The following is a 20,415-nucleotide window of genomic DNA, read 5'->3' on the forward strand; positions in this document are numbered from 1 at the left end:
CAGGTAGAGTAAGTTTGGTTGTAGATTTTGCCCTTTTAGTGCGTAAATATATCCTAACCTTCCTTCCTGGCCTGCAGAGTTTCTGCTGAAAGATCAGCTGTTAATCATATAGGATTTCCCTTGTATGTTACTTGTTGCTTTTCCCTTGCTGCTTTTAATATTCTTTCTTTGTGTTTAATCTTTGTTAGTTCGAGTAATATGTGTCTCGGCATGTTTCTCTTTGGGTTTATCATGTATGGGAGTCTCTGTACTTCCTGGAGTTGGTTGACTATTTCCTTTCCCATGTTAATGAAGCTTTCGCCTGTAAGCTCTTCAAAATTTTTCTTAGACTCTTCCTTTTTCCTCTTCTGGGACCCATATAAATCAAATGTTGGTGCCTTTAGTATTGTACCAGGGGTCTCTGAGACTATCCTTAATTCTTTTCATTCTTTTTCCTTTATTCTGCTCTTCAGCGTTTGTTTCCAACATTCTATCTCATTTATTCATTCTTCTGCCTCAGTTTTTCTGCTACTGGTTCCTTCTAGAGTGTTTTTAATTTCAGTAATTGTGTTGTTCAACTCTGTTTATTCATTATTTCTTCTAGGTCCTTGTTAAAAGTGTTATTTGATTCTTACATTTTCTCCAATCTATTTTTGAGATTTTGTATCATTTTTATTTTGAATTCTTTTTCAGATATTTTGTCTATTTCCTCTTCATTTTTTTGGTCCTGTGAGTTTTTACTTTGTTCCTTCATTTGCACAATATTTCTCTGTCTTTTCACTTTTTTCTAACTTACTGTGTTCGAGGTCTCCTATTCCCAGGCTTTAGGGTCATACTCATTCTTCCTTTCAGTTTCTGCCCTTGGTGGGTAAGGTTGGTCCAGTGGTTTGTGTAGGCTTTGTGTTGGGAAGGACGCATGTCTGCATTCTGATGGGAGAGGTGAGTTTTTTCCCCTTCTGATGGGCAGGGATGTGTGACATGATATGCTTTGGGTGTCTGTGGGAAGCCTGCCTATTGGTGATTGGGTTTTCCTTTTTGTCTTGTTTGTTGTTTCTGTGAGATGTTTTGCACTGAGTACTGTTGGCAGTTGGGTGACACCAGGTCTGGGATACAGGTAGAGGCCTTTGTGAGAGTTTTCATGAATATAGGGTTAGGAGTTCTCTGGCAGTCTAGGGTCCTGGACTCAATGCTTCCACTCCAAGGGCTCAGGCTAGGGAACTGAGATTCCACAGTTGGTTATGGCACTAAGGGGATTAAAGTAAGCACACAAAATCCCAAAACAAACCAATTCAACAAACAAAAGATGAACCCCAGACAAATGGTAAATACAAAATCAGACAAATGATAAAAATGAAAGAACATACACACACACCCATACACACACACAAACAAAACCACAACAACCCAAAGAAAAGATGATATGAGGAATTGAGCTGGTGAGCAAAGGAAACCAAAATTTATATTCAGCAATTAAAAATAACACTAATTAAAACAAAAACTAGAAAATAAAAGTAACATAGAGTTCCAAATGGAGAATAAAGCAAAGCAAAGCAAACAAACTAGCAAACATGGTGAAATAAAGAAAGAAAAAAAAAATAGAAAAGCAAAAGTTAAATAGATGTATGTAGGAAAGATAATGACTACAGTCAGAAAAGAACAATAAGAAAAACAAACAAAAACCAAAACCAGAACAAAATTTAAGAAAGAAAAAGAAAAGCTCACAGAACCACACAATGTCAATGTAGAGACAGATGTATACAAAGGAAATAAAAAATGTGATTTTAAAAAAAAGTTCTCAAAAGCTTAAATAGAGTTAGTAGTAATAATAAAATCAACAACCACAGCAACAGAGAATAAAAAAAAGAAGAGGAAAAAGTCTGGAACCAACTACAGAACAAATCAAAAGATACAAATAATAATAAATGTTTTTCTTGGATCTCAGCTGTCAGCATCCTTTCCCTCATTGTGAATCACAGTCTGCCTCCACCTCCCTAGGATGCCTTCCAATACTGGGCTGGTCTCTGCACCTGCTGTGGGTACTACTCAGACTCTAATCTGGCCCTTCTCCTGCGTATTCTTGCCTCCAATGTCCACAGGTGTCAGAACTAGAGCATTTTCCTTTATGGGAACTCTCATTGCCCTTTTATATATTCCATAGACAGAATCTGCCTAGTTTATCAGACGGATTTAATCTCCAGCTTGTACAGCTGGTGGGGAAGTTTTTGATCCTCTTCCTTAGCCACACTGCCCCTAGGGTCCAATTGTGGTTTTATTTCCACCTCTGCATGTGAGTCACCCACCAGAGTTTGCTCCTGAGACTACCTTGGAGGACCTAGGTCTGCCCCAGTGAGGACAAGGTGTGGAGGTGGCACAACTGCTTGAATTGCAGGGATCCTGTCAGCACCAGGTAAATAAGGGACTGACAGCCAGGGGAGCAGGAGATATGGTGCTGTTAGAGTGTTTTAGCCTCTGAGAGCTCTGCCCCAATAGGGATCAAGCGTGGAAGTGGTGTGGCTTTTTGGATCATTGAGACCCTGGCAGAGCCATCTACATAGGGGAGCCAGCAACCATCTGCACAGGAGATATGGTACTATTAAGGTGTTTTCTAGCCTAGAGCAGCTCTGGCTCAGTGAGGGTTGAGCATGGAGGTGGTGCAGCTGCTTGGATTACAGGGACCTTGGCAGTACCAAGTATTCAGAGATGCTGGTGGCCTCAGGTGCAGGAGCTATGGCACTGTTAGAGTATTTTTCTAGTCTCTGGAAGCTGGCATTCAAAGGGCCTCCATGGCTGGTCCTTTTCTGTTACTTGGCACAGCAGATGCTCAAAGGCCTCCCTAGCTAGGGTTCTTCTCTATTGCTTTGTGCATCAGGCACTTAAAGGGCTACTCTCTCTGGAGTCTTTATTGGTCAGCTGCCAGAACTGGCATGTAGGGAGAGAGAGTCTACAGTGATGTCTCCAAGACTTGTGTGGGACTCAGCAGTATCACTTTGCCTACATGACTGCCTGACTTTCCTCCGAAGATAATCCCCACTGCTATCTCCTCCCTCATGTCCATGTCCTCACAGTCTCACCCTGGGATTTCTGTCGAATCTCTACACTCCAACTCCAAGCCACCATGCATTCCAGGGGATTGCATCCCTGTCCAGGGTATGTAGTGTTGTGACAAGGATGGTTTATGTGGTTCTCACTCCATTTGGAATGTTACATATCTGCTGCTGCACTCTCCAATAGCCTCAAATGCTTTTCCTCTGTCTCAAACAATTGCTCCATTGTGGGGATCTGACCTCTGCTTCAGTTCCCTCACCTCCCAGATGCAGGTCCAGTCCTGCTCACTCTTTTCTTTTTCTCCTCCTTCCTTTGTCCTACCAAGTTTTGTGTGGACTTAAATATTCCTTTCTGGTGGTCAGGGACTCCTGTCTGCCATCAGTTGTTCTGCAAGATATTCTGCATATGAAGGTATATTCTTGATGCATCTTTGGAGAGAGATGTATTCCACCTCCACCTACTTTTCCAACATCTTAGTTCTCAACAATGTTTTCTTAATGACTTAGCCTCCCAAAGCAGAAATAAAGAAATAAAAGCATCTATGTCTCTTTTTCTGTCTTGCATATAGGGTTATCGTTACCATCTTTCTAAATTCCATATATATGTGTTAGTGTACTGTATTGGTGTTTGATAAAAACCACTACAATATTGTAAAGTAATTAGCCTCCAAGTAATAAAAATAAATGGAAAAAAAATAAAAAAACATAAATAAAAGCAAAAATAAACAAATGGGGCCTAATCAAACTTAAAAACTTTTTCACAGCAATGGGCAATGGATACCATAAATAAAATGAAAAGACAGTGCATGGAATTGAAGAAAATATTCACAAATGATGCAACAGATAGGGGCTGAATTCCCCAAATATAAAAACAGTTCATATAGCTCAATATCAATAAAATGAACAATTCAATAAAAAAATGGGCAGAAGACCTAAAAAGACATTTCTCCAAAGAAGACATACAGATAAGTCAACAGGCCAATGAAAAGATGCTCAGCATTGCTAATTATTAGAGAAATGCAAATCAAAACCACAATGAAGTATCAGCTCATACCAATCAGAATGACCATCATCAAAAAGTCTATAATAATAAATGCTAGAGAAGGTGTGGATAAAAGGGAACCCTCATATACTGTTGGTGGGAATGCAAATTGGTGAAGCCACTATGGAAAACAGCATGGTAATTCCTTCAAAACTAAAAATAGTGCTACCATACAATCCAGCAATCCCACTCCTGAGCATTTATCTGGAGAAAACTATAATTTTGCGGTGCATAAAAAAATACTTGCAACCCAATATTCATTGCAGTACTATTTACAATAGCCAAGACATGGAAGCAACCTAAGTATTCATCAACAGAGTAATGGATAAAGAAGATATGGTACATAGATACAATGGAATATTACTCAACTATAAAAAAGAATGAATAATGCCATTTGTAGCACCATGGATGGACCTAGAGATTATCATACTAAGTGAAGTAAGTCAGACAGAGAAAGACAAATACCATATGATATCATTTATATCTGGAATCTGAAAAATGATACAAATGAACTTATGCACAATACAGAAACAGACTAACAGACATAGAAAATAAACCTATGATTACCAATGGGGAAAGTGGGGAGAGGGATAAATTAGGAACTTGGGGTTAACAGATACACATTAATATATATAAAATAGATAAACAACAAGGCCATACTGTATAGCACAGGAAGCTATATTAAATCTTGTTATAACCCATAATGGAAAAGAATCTGAAAAATAATATATATAGAAATGAATCAATTTGCTGTACAGCAGAAACTAGCAGTGTAAGTCAACTATAATTGATAAAAAGTGTATGAAAAAAGGAATATGGTAATTCAAATATTAGCAATAAACACACAAAAATGCACATCTGTATGGTTGAATTTTGAGCAAGGATGCAGAATTAATTTTCCTGATAATACTTCAATATTATTAATAAAATGTCATGATGGTCAATAAGACCAACCCTTTCAAATGAGTTATTCTGAGATATGACAACAGATATCAAGAATTTCCTTGTGATTTTCTGAATTATTTGTAATTATATCAAACTTCTTAATTCTCAGATTGTTTCATTTTCTTCAGCAGACACATTACTTTGCCAACAAAGGTCCATCTAGTTAAAGCTATGGTTTTTCCAGTTGTCATGTATGAATGTTGGACTATAAAGTTGGACTATAAAGAAAGCTGAGCACTGAAGACTTGATGCTTTTGAACTGTGGTGTTGGAGAAGACTCTTGAGAGTCCCTTGAACTGCAAGGAGATCAAACCAGTCAATCTTAAAGGAAATCAGTCTTGAATGTTCATTGGAAGGACTGATGCTAAAGCTGAAGCTCCAATACTTTGGCCACTTGATGGAAATAACTGACTTATTTGGAAATGACCCTGAAGCTGGGAAAAACTGAAGGCAGGAGGAGAAGGAGATGACAGAGGATGAGATGGTTGGATGGCATCACTGACTTGATGGACATGAGTTTGAGCAAGCTCTGAGAGTTGGTGATGGACAAGGAAGCCTGACGTGCACACTTCATGGGGTTGCAAAGAGTTGGACAGGACTGAGTGACTGGACTCACTGGTAGTGAGAAAAAAAATGCTGTTGAAAATTGACAATGTTGTGCCCTCCAGATTCACTGATCATAAAGAAAAAGAAAACATGTCCGCAATTTTCCATAGAGATTACTAATACTTCCATATTTAGATGATGGCCATAGTGTGCAAGTAATGTAGATAGGACATATAATATTAAACCTCACACAACATGACATTCACTTGGTGTTTACTCTGCCCAAGGCACTAAGCCTAAATATCAAGGCACTAAGCCAAGTTCAGTTCAGTTGCTCAGTCCTGTTTTTTTAGAGGAAAACAGGCAGACCACTCTTAAATCACAGCAAGATCCTTTTGACCCACCTCCTAGAGTAATGAAAATAAAAACAAAAATAAACAAATGGGGCCAAATTAAACATAAAAGCTTTTGCACTGCAAAGGAAGGCATAAACAAGACTAAAATGTAAACCTCAGAATAAGAGAAAATATTTACAGACGAATCAACTGACAAAGGATTAACCTCCAAAAATACAAGCAGTTCATGCAGCTCAATATTAAAATAACAACCCAATCAAAAAATGTGTAGAAGACCTAAACAGACATTCCTCCAAAGAAAATATACAGATGACCAACAAACACATGAAAAGATGCTCAACATCGCTAATAATTAGATAAATGCCAATCAAAACTGCAGTGAGATATCATCTTGCACTCATCAGAATATCTATCATAAAGCAATCAGCAAACAGTAAATACTGGAGAGGGTGTGGAGAAAAGGGAACCCCGTTGCACTGTTGGGAGGAATGTAAATTGATACAACCACTATGGAGAACAGTATGGAGGTTTCTTAAAAAACTAAAAAATGAAACTCCCATATGACCCAGCAATCTCACTACTAGGCATATACCTTGAGAAAATCTTAATTCCAAAAGACATATGTACAACTATGTTCACTGCAGCACTATTTACAATAGCCAAGACATGGAAGCAACCTAAATATCCATCAACAAATGAATGGATAAAGAAGTTGTGGTACATGTATACAATGGAATATTATTCAACCATAAAAATGAATGAAATTGGATCATTTATATTGATGTGGATGAACCTAGAGTCTGTCACATAGAGTGAAGTTATGTCATAAAGAGAAAAACAAATATTGTATATTAACGTATATATATAATCTAAAAAATGGCACTGATGAACTTATTTGCAGGGTAATAATAGAGATACAGACTTAGAGAACAGACTTGTGGATACAGAGGAAGGGGGGAGGTTGGGGGATGAACTGAAAGAATAGCATTGACATATATACACTACCATGTATAGAATAGATAGCTAGTGGGAGGCTGCTATATAGCACAGGGAGCTCAACTTGGTGTTCTGTGATGTCCTAGAGGGATGGGATGGGGTGGGTGGGTGGAAGAAGCTCAAGAGGGAGAGGATATATGTATACATATTGTTGATTCACATTGTTGTACAGCAGAAATTAACACAACACTGAAAAGCAATTATATTCCAATTAAGTAATAAATAATTTGCAGTTTTGTAAAAATTGTTAAAACCTTTAAAATTTTCTTTAAAGGCTTAGAAAGAACGAAATGAAGAAGAAGAAGAAGAACAACAACAACAACAAAAACCCCGAATTAGTAGAAGGAAAAATATCACAAAGATCTGAGCAGAAATAAATGAAAAAGAAATGAAAGAAACAATAGTAAAGATTAATAGAACTAAAAGCTGGTTCTTTGAGAAGATAAACAAAATGGACAAGTCTTTAGCCAGACTCATCAAGAAAGAAAAGAAGAATCAAATCAACAAAATTAGAAACGAAAAAGGAGAGGTTACAACAGACAATGCAGAAATACAAAGGATTATAAGAGACTATTACGAACAACTGTATGGCAATAAAATGGATAACCTGGAAGAAATGGAAAGAATCTTAGAAAAGGTCAATCTTTCAAGACTGAACCAGGAAGAAATAGAAATTATGGACAACACAACTACAAGCACTGAAATTGTAGCTGTGACCAAAAATCTCCCCCAAAACAAAAGTCCAGGACCAGATGGCTTCACAGGAGAATTCTATCAAACATTTAGAGAAGAGCTAATGCCTATCCTTCTAAAACTCTTTCAGAAAATTGCAGAGGAAGGAACAATTCCAAACTTATTCTATGAGGCATCACCCTCATACCAAAACCAGACAAGGACAACACAAGAAAAGAAAACTAGAGGCCAATATCACTGATGGACATTGATGCAAAAATCCTCAACAAAATTTTAGCAAACAGAATTTAGTAACACATCAAAAAGCTCATACACCATAATCAAGTTGGGTTTATTTCAGGGACACAAAAATTTTTCAATATATGCAAATAAATCAATGTGATACATCATACTAACAAATTGAAAGATAAAAACCATATGATAATCTCAACAGATGCAGAAAAAACCTTTGACAAAATTCAGCACCAATTTATGATTAAAACCCTTCAAAAAATGGGCATAGACGGAACCTACCTCAACATAGTAAAGGCCATGTATGCTAAACCTACAGCAAACATTATTCTCAAAGGTGAAAAACTGAAAGCATTTGTCCTAAGATCAGGAACAAGACAAGGATGTCCATTTTCGCCACTATTATTCAACATAGTTTTGAAAGTCCTAGCTATAGCAATCAGAGAAGAAAAAGAAATAAAAGGAATCCAGATCAGAAAAGAAGCAAAGCTCTCACTATTTGCAGATGACATGATACTGTACATAGAAAACACTAACAATAGTATCAGAAAATTAGTAATCAGTGAATTTAACAAAGTTGCAGGATACAAGGTCAATACACAGAAATCACTTGCATTTCTATACACTAACAATGAAAAATCAGAAAGAGAAATTAAGGAGTCAATCCCACTCACCATTGCAACAAATAGAATTAAATATCTAGGAATACACTTGCCTAAGGAGACAAAAGAACTGTACACAGGAAATTATAAGACACTGATGAAAAAAATCAAAGATGACGTAAATAGACGTATCCATATTCCTGGGTAGGAAGAATCAATATTGTGAAAATGACTATACTACCAAATGCAATCTACAGATTCAGTGTGATCCCTATCAAATTACCAATGACATTTTTCACAGAACCAGAACAAAAAATTTCACAATTCATATGGAAACACAAAAGACCCTGAATAGCCAAAGCAGTCTTGAGAAAGAAGAATGGAGCTGGAGGAATCAACCTTCCTGACTTCATATTATACTACAAAGCTACCGTCATCATGACAATATGGTACTGGCACAAAAACAGAAAGATAGACCAATGGAACAAGATAGAAAGCCCAGAAATAAACCCATGCACCTATGGGTACCTTATTTTTGAGAAAGAATCCAAGAATATACAATGGGGCAAAGACAGCCTCTTCAATAAATGATGTTGGGAAAACTGGACAGCTACATGTAAAATAATGAAATTAGAACACTTCCTAACACCATATACAAAGATAAACTCAAAATGGATTAAAGGCCTAAATATAAGACCAGAAACTATAAAACTCTTAGATGAAAACATAGGCAGAACACTCGATGACATAAATCAAAGCAAGATCCTCTATGACCCATTTGTTAGAGTAACAGAAACAAAAACAAAAACAAAAGCAAACAAGTGGGACCTGATTAAACTTAAAAGCTTTTGCACAGTAAAGGAAACTGGAAGCAAGGTAAAAAGACAACCCTCAGAATGGGAGAAAATAATAACAAATGAAACAACTGACAAAGGATTAATTTCCAAAAATATATAATCAGCTATGAAAGTAAAAGATGCTTACTCCTTGGAAGGAAAGTTATGACCAATCTAGATAGCATATTAAAAAGCAGAAACATTACTTTGCCAACAGTGTCTGTCTGGTCAAGCCTATGGTTTTTCCAGTGATCATGTATGGATGTGAGAGTTGCACTGTGAAGAAAGCTGAGCGCCGAAAAATTGATGCTTTTGAACTGTGGTGTTGGAGAAGATTCTTGAGAGTCCCTTGGACTGCAAGGAGATCCAACCAATCCATCCTGAAGGAGATAAGTCCTGGATGTTCATTGGAAGGACTGATGCTGAAGCTGAAACTCCAATACTTTGGCCACCTGATGTGAAGAGCTGACTCATTGGAAAAGACCCTGATGCTGGGAGGGATTGGGGGCGGGAGAAGAAGGGGACGACAGAGGATGAGATGGCTGGATGGCATCACCGCCTCGATGGATATGAGTTTGAGTAAACTCCAGGAGTTTGTGATGGACAGGGAGACCTGGCGTGCTGCGATTCATGGGGTTGCAAAGAGTCGGATGTGACTGAGCGACTGAACTGAATTGAACTGAATACAACTCAATGCCAGAAAAACAAACAACCCAATCAAAAGTGGGAAAAAATATCTAAACAGACATTTCTCCAAAGAAGACATACAGATGGCTAACAAACACATGAAAATATGCTCAACATCAGTCATTATTAGAGAAATGCAAATCAAAATCACCATGAGATATCACCTCACACCGGTTAGAATGGCCATCATCAAAATGTCTACAAACAATAAATGCTGGGGAGGGTGTGGAGAAAAGGGAGCACTCTTGCAATCTTGGTGAGAATGTAAATTGATACAGCCACTATGGAAGATGGTATGGAGATTCCTTAAAAAACTAGGAATAAAACCACCATGTGACCCAGAAATTCCACCCCGAGGCATATACCCTGAGGAAACCAAAATTGAAAAAAACACATGTATCCCATTGTTCATTGCAGCACTATTTATAAGAGCTAGTACATGGAAACAACTTAGATGTCCATCGACAGATGAATGGATAAAGAAGTTGTGGTACATATACACAGTGGAATATCATTCAGCCATAAAAAGAAATGCATTTGAGTCAGTTCTACTGAGGTGGATGAACTTAGAACCTATTATATAGAGTGAAGTGAGTCAGAAAGAGAAAAGTAAATATCATATTCTAATGCACATATAAGGAATCTAGATAAATGGTACTGAAGAAGTTATTTACAGGGTAGCAGTGGAGAAACAGACATAGAGAATAGACTTATGGACATGGGGAGAGGGGAGGAGATGGTGAGATGTATGTGAGATGTGGAAAATTCATAAAGAGATGGAAATACCAGACTACCTGACCTGCCTTCTGAGAAATCTATGTGCAGGTCAAGAAGCAACAGTTAGAACTGGACATGGAACAACAGACTGGTTCCAAATTGGAAAAGGAGTACATCAAGACTGCATATTGTCACCCTACTTATTTAACTTATATGCAGAGTACATCATGCGAAACACTGGGCTGGATATAAACACAAGCTGGAATAAAGATTGCCAGGAGAAATATCAGTAACCACAGATATGCAGATGACACCACCCTTATGGCAGAAAGCGAAGAAGAACTAAAGAGCCTCTTGATGAAAGTAAAAGAGGAGAGTGAAAAAGTTGGCTTAAAGCTCAGCATTCAGAAAACTAGGATCATGGCATCCAGCCCCATCACTTCATGGCAAATAGATGGGGAAATGGGAAACAGTGAGAGACTATTTTTGGGGGCTCTAAAATCACTGCAGATGGTGACTGCAGCCATGGAATTAAAAGACACTTTGGAAGAAACTCTTTGGAAGAAAAAACTCCTTGGAAGAAAAGTTCTGACCAACCTAGACAGCATATTAAAAAGCACAGACATGGTCCCCAGCATGGCGGCCGCCTGTCCCTGCAGGCTGATTGCTCCCGAGACTGCTGCCGCCCGGCTCCTGGGTGTCCTGTGGTTCGTGTCTGTCACCATGGGACCTTGGGGAGCTGCCGCCGGAGGCGGCGAAGAAACACTTAAGTGCAAGGACCTCAAACTGGGACAATATCCTCTGTGAGGAGCACCCCATGGGGTACAGTGTTTTCCAGCACCTAACATAACTTGTAAGGATTTTGGTGGCAATGAAACACATTTTACTGGAAACGAAGTTGGTTTTCTCAAGCCTATATCTTGCTGAAATGTGAATGGCTATTCATACAAGGTGGCAGTTGCACTGTCTCTTTTCCTTGGATGGTTGGGAGCAGATCGATTTTACCTTGGATACCCTGCCTTGGGTTTGTTAAAGTTTTGCACTGTGGGGTTTTGTGGAATTGGGAGCCTAATTGATTTCATTCTTATTTCAATGCAGGTTAATAGATCTTCAGGAGATGATACGATCTTGCCAGTGTTAATATTTACATTCTTTATATGGAAGAAACTCTTAAATGGATTAGATAGTAAAATGATACATTGATAGAATTGCATGAAGTGTTTGTTTTTGTCCTTCACTCATTAATTCATCATAACATTTTAAATTTTAAGATACGTGAGTTATCTAAGCCATATGACTTCAACAACAAGGCAAAGCCAGTAAGTAACTAAGGGATCACATCTGTTTGATAGAGTTTAGGTTTAAAAGTACTTACTGATAACCAAAGAATGCTCCGACTACTGCACAGTTGTACTCATCTCACACGCTAGTAAAGTGATGCCTAAAATTCTCCAAGCCAGTCTTCAGCAATACATGAACTGTGAACTTCCAGATGTTCAAGCTGGGTTTAGAAAAGGCAGAGGAACCAGAGATCAAATTGCCAACATCCGCTGGATCATTGAAAGAGCAATAGCATTCCAGAAAAACGTCTATTTCTGCTTTATTGACTATGCCAAAGTATTTGACTGTGTGGATCACAATAAACTGTGGAAAATTCTGAAAGAGAGGGGAATACCAGACCACCTGACCTGCCTCTTGAGAAATCTGTATGCAGGTCAGGAAGCAACAGTTAGAACTGGACATGGAACAACAGACTGGTTCCAAATAGGAAAAGGAGTACATCAAGACTGTATATTGTCACCCTGCTTATTTATCTTATATGCAGAGTACATCATGAGAAATGCTGGGCTGGAAGAAACACAAGCTGGAATCAAGATTGCTGGGAGAAATATCAATAATCTCAGATATGCAAATGACACCACCCTTATGGCAGAAAGTGAAGAGGAACTAAAGAGCCTCTTGATGAAGGTGAAAGAGGAGAGTGAAAAAGTTGGCTTAAAGCTCAACATTCAAAAAACTAAGATAATAGTATCTACTCGCATAACTTCATGGCAAATAGATGGGGAAACAGTGGAAACAGTGTCAGACTTTCTTTTTCTGGGCTCCAAAATCACTGCAGATGGTGATTGCAGCCATGAAATCAAAAGACACTTACTCCCTGGAAGGAAAGTTATGACCAACCTAGAAAGCATATTAAAAAGCAGAAACATTACTTTGCCAACAAAGGTCTGTCTAGTCAAGGCTATGGTTTCTTCAGTAGTCATGTATGGATGTGAGAGTTGGACTATAAAGAAGGCTGAGTGCAGAAGAATTGATGCTTTTGAACTGTGGTGTTGGATAAGACTCTTGAGAGTCCCTTGGACTGCAAGGAGATCCAAGCAGTCCATCCTAAAGAGATAAGTCCTGGATGTTCTTTGGAAGGACTGATGTTGAAGCTGAAACTCCAATACTTTGGCCACCTGATGTGAAGAGCTGACTCATTTGAAAAGACCCTGATGCTGGGAAAGATTGAGGGCAGGAGGAGAGGGGGACAACAGAAGATGAGATGGCTGGATGGCATCACTGACTCAATGGACATGGGTTTGAGTAAACTCTGGGAGTTGGTGATGGACAGGGAGGCCTGGCATGCTGCGGTTCATGGGGTTGCAAAGAGTCGGACACAACTTAGTGACTGGACTGAACTGAACTGACCTGGCAACCATCTTTTCTTCCTTTAACTTATTTTTGTTAGAATGCTAATTAAATATATAAAAACAAAAATACATTTCCAGTAACAAAATCAACAGTTTATAAATTACAAAGAAAACTATAACATTATTAAAGTTCAGATAAAGTTAAAAAAAAAAAAAAAGCAGAGACATTACTTTGTCAACAAATATCCGTCTAGTCAAGGCTATTGTTTTTCCAGTAGTCATGTATGGATGTGAGAGTTGGACTATAAAGAAAGCTGAACACTGAAAAATTGATGCTTTTGAACTGTGGTGTTGGAGAAGACTCTTGAGAGTCCCTTGCACAGCAATGGGATGCAACCAGCCCATCCTAAAGGAAATCAGTCCTGAATATTCACTGGAAGGACTGATGCTGCAGCTGAAACTCCAACACTGTGGCCACCTGATGCGAAGAGCTGACTCATTTGAAAAGATCCTGATGCTGGGAAAGATTGCAGGCAGAAGGAAAAGGGGATGACAGAGGATGAGATGGTTGGATGGCATTTTTGGCACAATGGGCATGAGTTTGAGTAAACTCCAGGAGTTGGTGATGGACATGGAGGCCTGGCATGCTGTAGTCCATGGGGTAGCAAAGAGTTGGACACGACTGAGCGACTGAACTGAACTGAACTGAACTGAATGGAGAAACAGACATAGAGAATAGAATTATGGACATGGGGAGAGTGGAGGAGAGGGTGAGATGTATGGAAAGGGTAACATGGAAACTTATATTACCATATGTAAAATAGATAGCCAATGGGAATTTGCTGTATGGCTTAGGAAACTCAAACATGGGCTCTGTATCAATCTAGAGGGATGGGCTGGGGAAGAGATGGGCGGGAGGTTCAATAGGAAGGGGATATATGTATACCTATGGCTGATTCTCGTTGAGGTTTGACAGAAAACAACTAAATTATGTAAAGCAATTATCCTTCAATAAATAACAAATACATTTTTTGAAAATGAATTTTCCACAGCAGAGAGCTCTGACCCTGATGGGGGAAGGACTAAGTCTGGAATGAGAAAGGAATAACATCTCTCTTCTTTCAACACCACACAGAGTCTTCATATCTGAGAAGAATTGCACAGTGGTTATCTGGAAGAGGGTGGTGGAAGTATACGTGAAAAAAATCTCAAGATCCAAAGAAAAACTCTTAGCCCCACATACATGGAGTCAACTCCCAAGAACACTCACACCACCACAAGACAGCCCCTCCAACAGGCACCTTCGTCTCTGACTGCAGATTATTCATTTTCATATGATGAGTGCTTTTTTCCCCCCATATCAACAGGCAAGTCTATTCCAGGGATTGGAATATATTTGTCCCTTTCAACCCAACAACATATGAACACCCTGTAAGTTGTTGCAACACCAAAAGTCAGCAGGCCTATGAACAAACTGTGGGTTTTTCAGACACAGAATTCGTGAGTGGATCTCATAGAGGCATCCATCAAACCATATTAATAGCTTTCCTTAATGTACAAGGAGTTGAATCTCCCTGGAACCTCCAGAGTATGGCCTTTAGTTTTGCAGGGAGGGAAGCTCTAATGTCTCAGCCTGCCCAGGGAAGAATACACTCTGTAGAATCCACTTCTACAAAATGCTGAACCATTCTCCCTGCTGCCACTTTCCCTTGCCTTCACTCGTTCTTTTCTCATTAAGGCAAAAAATAAATCTAGAAATGTTTGTTGTTTTTTTAATAACAACATCTTTATTATATATCCTCAGAAAGATATTAATTTTATTGGGTTAGGGTTGGTTGTTGGAGATCGGGAGGTGTTTAAGATATACCCGTAGACTTGTACCCACATACTAAGTCCTAGACATAGGACAGTATTTCTTGTTCATAAATACCTGTTAGGACTGTGGCTTATAGACAGTGACTTTTCAGTTCCTTGTTATGCCTTTTGAAGGAGACAATTCAATGTAAGGATGAAGAAATATAATTTCTCCCTACACAAACATATACACCCTTCATACCTGACAATAAACATGAGCTTCAAATAAGGAGGAGATAGCTCGGGATCCTAAAGGTAGGCCTTAGATTGATGTACATATAATCAGCCTCCAACTCTCCCCACTCAGATTAAGACAGAACCCTTCAAAAATGCTTCTCCCATTCCCCTCAGATTGCACAGTCCCATATTATATTATTTTTTCCCATTACCTCCTAGGTTTTTCTTGAAATCAGTAGAAGAAACAAGGTAAGTGAGAAGTTACAGTGGAATGTTTTCTGGATCCTACACATCCTAGAGTAGGCTCTGAGAGAACTGATGCCAGTAATCCATGGTGTTTATGTTTAGAGGCACAAAACAGGCATTCCATGGCCAACAGGCAGGGAACTAAAACAGGTATATCAGCCTCTAAAACCAAGTAATTTTAGGCAAATTATTATCATTATTATCCTCACCAGGACAATATAAAGCATGGAGAATACTGATCCTTTAAAGAAACAAGGTAGTTCTGGCCCTTGTAATTTTGGTAAGGTTGTGTTTTCATCAGATACTTCCCTTGCTCAAAAAATCTGTGTCCCAAATTCAGTTGGTTGAAGGTTCTTCCGGGCTTGACTCCAAGCTAATTTAGCTTTCTCTCTCACCTCTACAAACAGATTTACCTCTACATAAATACTTGTACATTTTAATGTATTAAGTCTTTGCTTTTTTTTTTTTTTCTTTCCCAGGTGTGTTTAAGTTCTTGCTCCACTTTATTTTTTTATTTTATTTATTTTATTTTATTTTATTTTATTAGTTGGAGGCCAATTACTTCACAACATTTCAGTGGGTTTTGTCATACATTAACACGAATCAGCCATAGAGTTATACGTATTCCCCATCCCGATCACCCCTCCCACCCCCCCTCCACCCGACTCCTCTGGGTCCTCCCAGTGCACCAGGCCCGAGCACTCGTCTCATGCATCTCACCCGGGCTAGTGATCTGTTTCACCATAGATAATATACATGCTGTTCTTTTGAAACATCCCACCCTCACCTTCTCCCACAGAGTTCAAAAGTCTGTTCTGTACTTCTGTGTCTCTTTTTCTGTTTTGCATATTGGGTTATAATTACCATCTTTCTAAATCCCATATATATGTGTTAGTATGCGGTAATGTTCTTTATCTTTCTGGCTTACTTCACTCTGTATAATGGGCTCCAGTTTCATCCATCTCATTAGAACTGATTCAAATGAATTCTTTTTAACGGCTGAGTAATATTCCATGGTGTATATGTACCACAGCTTCCTCATCCATTCATCTGCTGATGGGCATCTAGGTTGCTTCCATGTCCTGGCTATTATAAACAGTGCTGCGATGAACATTGGGGTGCATGTGTCTCTTTCAGATCTGGTTTCTTCAGTGTGTATGCCCAGAAGTGGTATTGCTGGGTCATATGGCAGTTCTATTTCCAGTTTTTTAAGAAATCTCCACACTGTTTTCCATAGTGGCTGTACTAGTTTGCATTCCCACCAACAGTGTAAGAGGGTTCCCTTTTCTCCACACCCTCTCCAGCATTTATTGCTTGTAGACTTTTGATAGCAGCCATCCTGACTGGTGTGTAATGGTACCTCATTGTGGTTTTGATTTGCATTTCTCTAATAATGAGTGATGTGGAGCATCTTTTCATGTGTTTGTTAGCCATCTGTATGTCTTCTTTGGAGAAATGTCTGTTCAGTTCTTTGGCCCATTTTTTTGATTGGGTCATTTATTTTTCTGGAATTGAGCTTCAGGAGTTGCTTGTATATTTTTGAGATTAATCCTTTGTCTGTTTCTTCATTTGCTATTATTTTCTCCCAATCTGAGGGCTGCCTTTTCACCTTACTTATAGTTTCCTTTGTAGTGCAGAAGCTTTTAATTTTCATTAGGTCCCATTTGTTTAGTTTTGCTTTTATTTCCAATATTCTGGGAGGTGGGTCATAGAGGATCCTGCTGAGATTTATGTCGGAGAGTGTTTTGCCTATGCTCTCCTCTAGGAGTTTTATAGTTTCTGGTCTTACATTTAGATCTTTAATCCATTTTGAGTTTATTTTTGTGTATGGTGTTAGAAAGTGTTCTAGTTTCATTCTTTTACAAGTGGTTGACCAGTTTTCCCAGCACCACTTGTTAAAGAGGTTGTCTTTTTTCCATTGTATATCCTTGCCTCCTTTGTCAAAGATAAGGTGTCCATAGGTTCGTGGATTTATCTCTGGGCTTTCTATTCTGTTCCATTGATCTATATTTCTGTCTTTGTGCCAGTACCATACTGTCTTGATGACTGTGGCTTTGTAGTAGAGTCTGAAGTCAGGCAGGTTGATTCCTCCAGTTCCATTCTTCTTTCTCAAGATTACTTTGGCTATTCGTGGTTTTCTGTATTTCCATACAAATTGTGAAATTATTTGTTCTAGTTCTGTGAAAAATACCGTTGGTAGCTTGATAGGGATTGCATTGAATCTATAGATTGCTTTGGGTAGAATAGCCATTTTGACAATATTGATTCTTCCAATCCATGAACACGGTATGTTTCTCCATCTGTTTGTGTCCCCTTTGATTTCTTTCATCAGTGTTTTATAGTTTTCTATGTACAGATCTTTCGTTTCTTTAGGTAGGTATACTCCTAAGTATTTTATTCTTTTTGTTGCAATGGTGAATGGTATTGTTTCCTTAATTTCTCTTTCTGTTTTTTCATTGTTAGTATATAGGAATGCAAGGGATTTCTGTGTGTTAATTTTATATCCTGCAACTTTACTATATTCATTAATTAGCTCTAGTAATTTTCTGGAAGAGTCTTTAGGGTTTTCTATGTAGAGGATCATGTCATCTGCAAACAGCGAGAGTTTCACTTCTTCTTTTCCTATCTGGATTCCTTTTACTTCTTTTTCTGCTCTGATTGCTGTGGCCAAAACTTCCAAGACTATGTTGAATAGTAGTGGTGAGAGTGGGCACCCTTGTCTTGTTCCGGATTTCAGGGGAAATGCTTTCAATTTTTCACCATTGAGGGTGATGTTTGCTGTGGGTTTGTCATATATAGCTTTTATTATGTTGAGGTATGTTCCCTCTATTCCTGCTTTCTGGAGAGTTTTAATCATAAATGAGTGTTGAATTTTGTCAAAGGCTTTCTCTGCATCTATTGAGATAATCATATGGTTTTTATCTTTCAATTTGTTAATGTGGTGTATTACATCGATTGACTTGCGGATATTAAAGAATCCTTGCATTCCTGGGATAAAGCCCACTTGGTCATGGTGTATGATTTTTTTAATATGTTGTTGGATTCTGTTTGCTAGAATTTTGTTAAGGATTTTTGCATCTATGTTCATCAGTGATATTGGCCTGTAGTTTTCTTTTTTTGTGGCATCTTTGTCTGGTTTTGGAATTAGGGTGATGGTGGCCTCATAGAATGAGTTTGGAAGTTTACCTTCTTCTGCAATTTTCTGGAAGAGTTTGAGTAAGATAGGTGTTAGCTCTTCTCTAAATTTTTGGTAGAATTCAGCTGTGAAGCCATCTGGTCCTGGGCTTTTGTTTCCTGGAAGATTTTTGATTACAGTTTCGATTTCCTTGCTTGTGATGGTTCTGTTAAGATCTTCTATTTCTTCCTGGTTCAGTTTTGGAAAGTTATACTTTTCTAAGAACTTGTCCATTTCATCCAAGTTGTCCATTTTGTTGGCATAGAGCTGCTGGTAGTAGTCTCTTATGATCCTTTGTATTTCAGTGTTGTCTGTTGTGATCTCACCCTTTTCATTTCTTATTTTGTTAATTTGGTTCTTCTCTCTTTGTTTCTTAATGAGTCTTGCTAATGGTTTGTCAATTTTGTTTATTTTTTCAAAAAACCAGCTTTTAGCTTTGTTGATTTTTGCTATGGTCTCTTTGGTTTCTTTTGCATTTATTTCTGCCCTAATTTTTAAGATTTCTTTTCTTCTGCTGACCCTGGGATTCTTCATTTCTTCCTTCTCTAATTGCTTTAGGTGTAGAGTTAGGTTATTTATTTGGCTTTTTTCTTGTTTCTTGATGTAAGCCTGTAATGCTATGAACCTTCCCCTTAACACTGCTTTTACAGTGTCCCATAAGTTTTGGGTTGTTGTGTTTTCATTTTCATTCATTTCTATACATATTTTGATTTCTTTTTTGATTTCTTCTATGATTTGTTGATTATTCAGAAGCGTGTTATTTAGCCTCCATATGTTTGAATTTTTAACAATTTTTTCCCTGTAATTGAGATCTAATCTTACTGCACTGTGGTCAGAAAAGATGACTGGAATGATTTCAACTTTTCTGAATTTTCCAAGACCAGATTTATGGTCCAGGATGTGATCTATTCTGGAGAAGGTTCCGTGTGCACTTGAGAAAAAGGTGAAATTGATTGTTTTGGGGTGAAATGTCCTATAGATATCAATTAGGTCTTGCTGGTCCATTGTATCATTTAAGGTTTGTGTTTCCTTGTTGATTTTCTGTTTAGTTGATCTATCCATAGTAGTGAGTGGGGTATTAAAGTCTCCCACTATTATTGTGTTACTATTAATTTCCTCTTTCATACTCATTAGCGTTTGCCGTACATATTGCGGTGCTCCTATGTTGGGTGCATATATATTTATAATTGTTATATCTTCTTCTTGGATTGATCCTTTGATCATTATGTAGTGTCCTTCTTTGTCTCTTTTCACATCCTTTATTTGAAAGTCTATTTTATCTGATATGAGTATTGCAACTCCTGCTTTCTTTTGGTCTCCATTTGCGTGAAATATTTTTTTCCAGCCCTTCACTTTTAGTCTGTATGTGTCTCTGGTTTTGAGGTGGGTCTCTTGTAGACAGCATATATAGGAGTCTTGTTTTTGTATCCATTCAGCCAATCTTTGTCTTTTGGTTGGGGCATTCAACCCATTTACATTTAAGGTAATTATTGATAGGTGTGGTCCCGTTGCCATTTACTTTGTTGTTTTGGGTTCACGTTTATACAACCTTTCTGCATTTCCTGTCTAGAGAAGATCCTTTAGCATTTGTTGAAGAGCTGGTTTGGTGGTGCTGAATTCTCTCAGCTTTTGCTTGTCTGTAAAGCTTTTGAATTC

General features: G+C 38.2%; 1 protein-coding gene and 1 pseudogene across 1 annotated transcript in view; both read left to right on the plus strand.

Annotated features, from left to right (window-relative positions):
* The window catches only part of PIN4 (peptidylprolyl cis/trans isomerase, NIMA-interacting 4), a 1,195,450-nt gene that overhangs the window by 621,503 nt on the left and 553,532 nt on the right, over nt 1-20,415 (plus strand). The gene's annotated exons all lie outside the window — the stretch shown is intronic.
* Nucleotides 11,307-11,877, plus strand: LOC136154517 (TM2 domain-containing protein 1 pseudogene; annotated as a pseudogene).

This window comes from Muntiacus reevesi, chromosome X (assembly GCF_963930625.1).
Source record: "Muntiacus reevesi chromosome X, mMunRee1.1, whole genome shotgun sequence".
NCBI classification, from domain to species: Eukaryota; Metazoa; Chordata; class Mammalia; order Artiodactyla; family Cervidae; genus Muntiacus; species Muntiacus reevesi.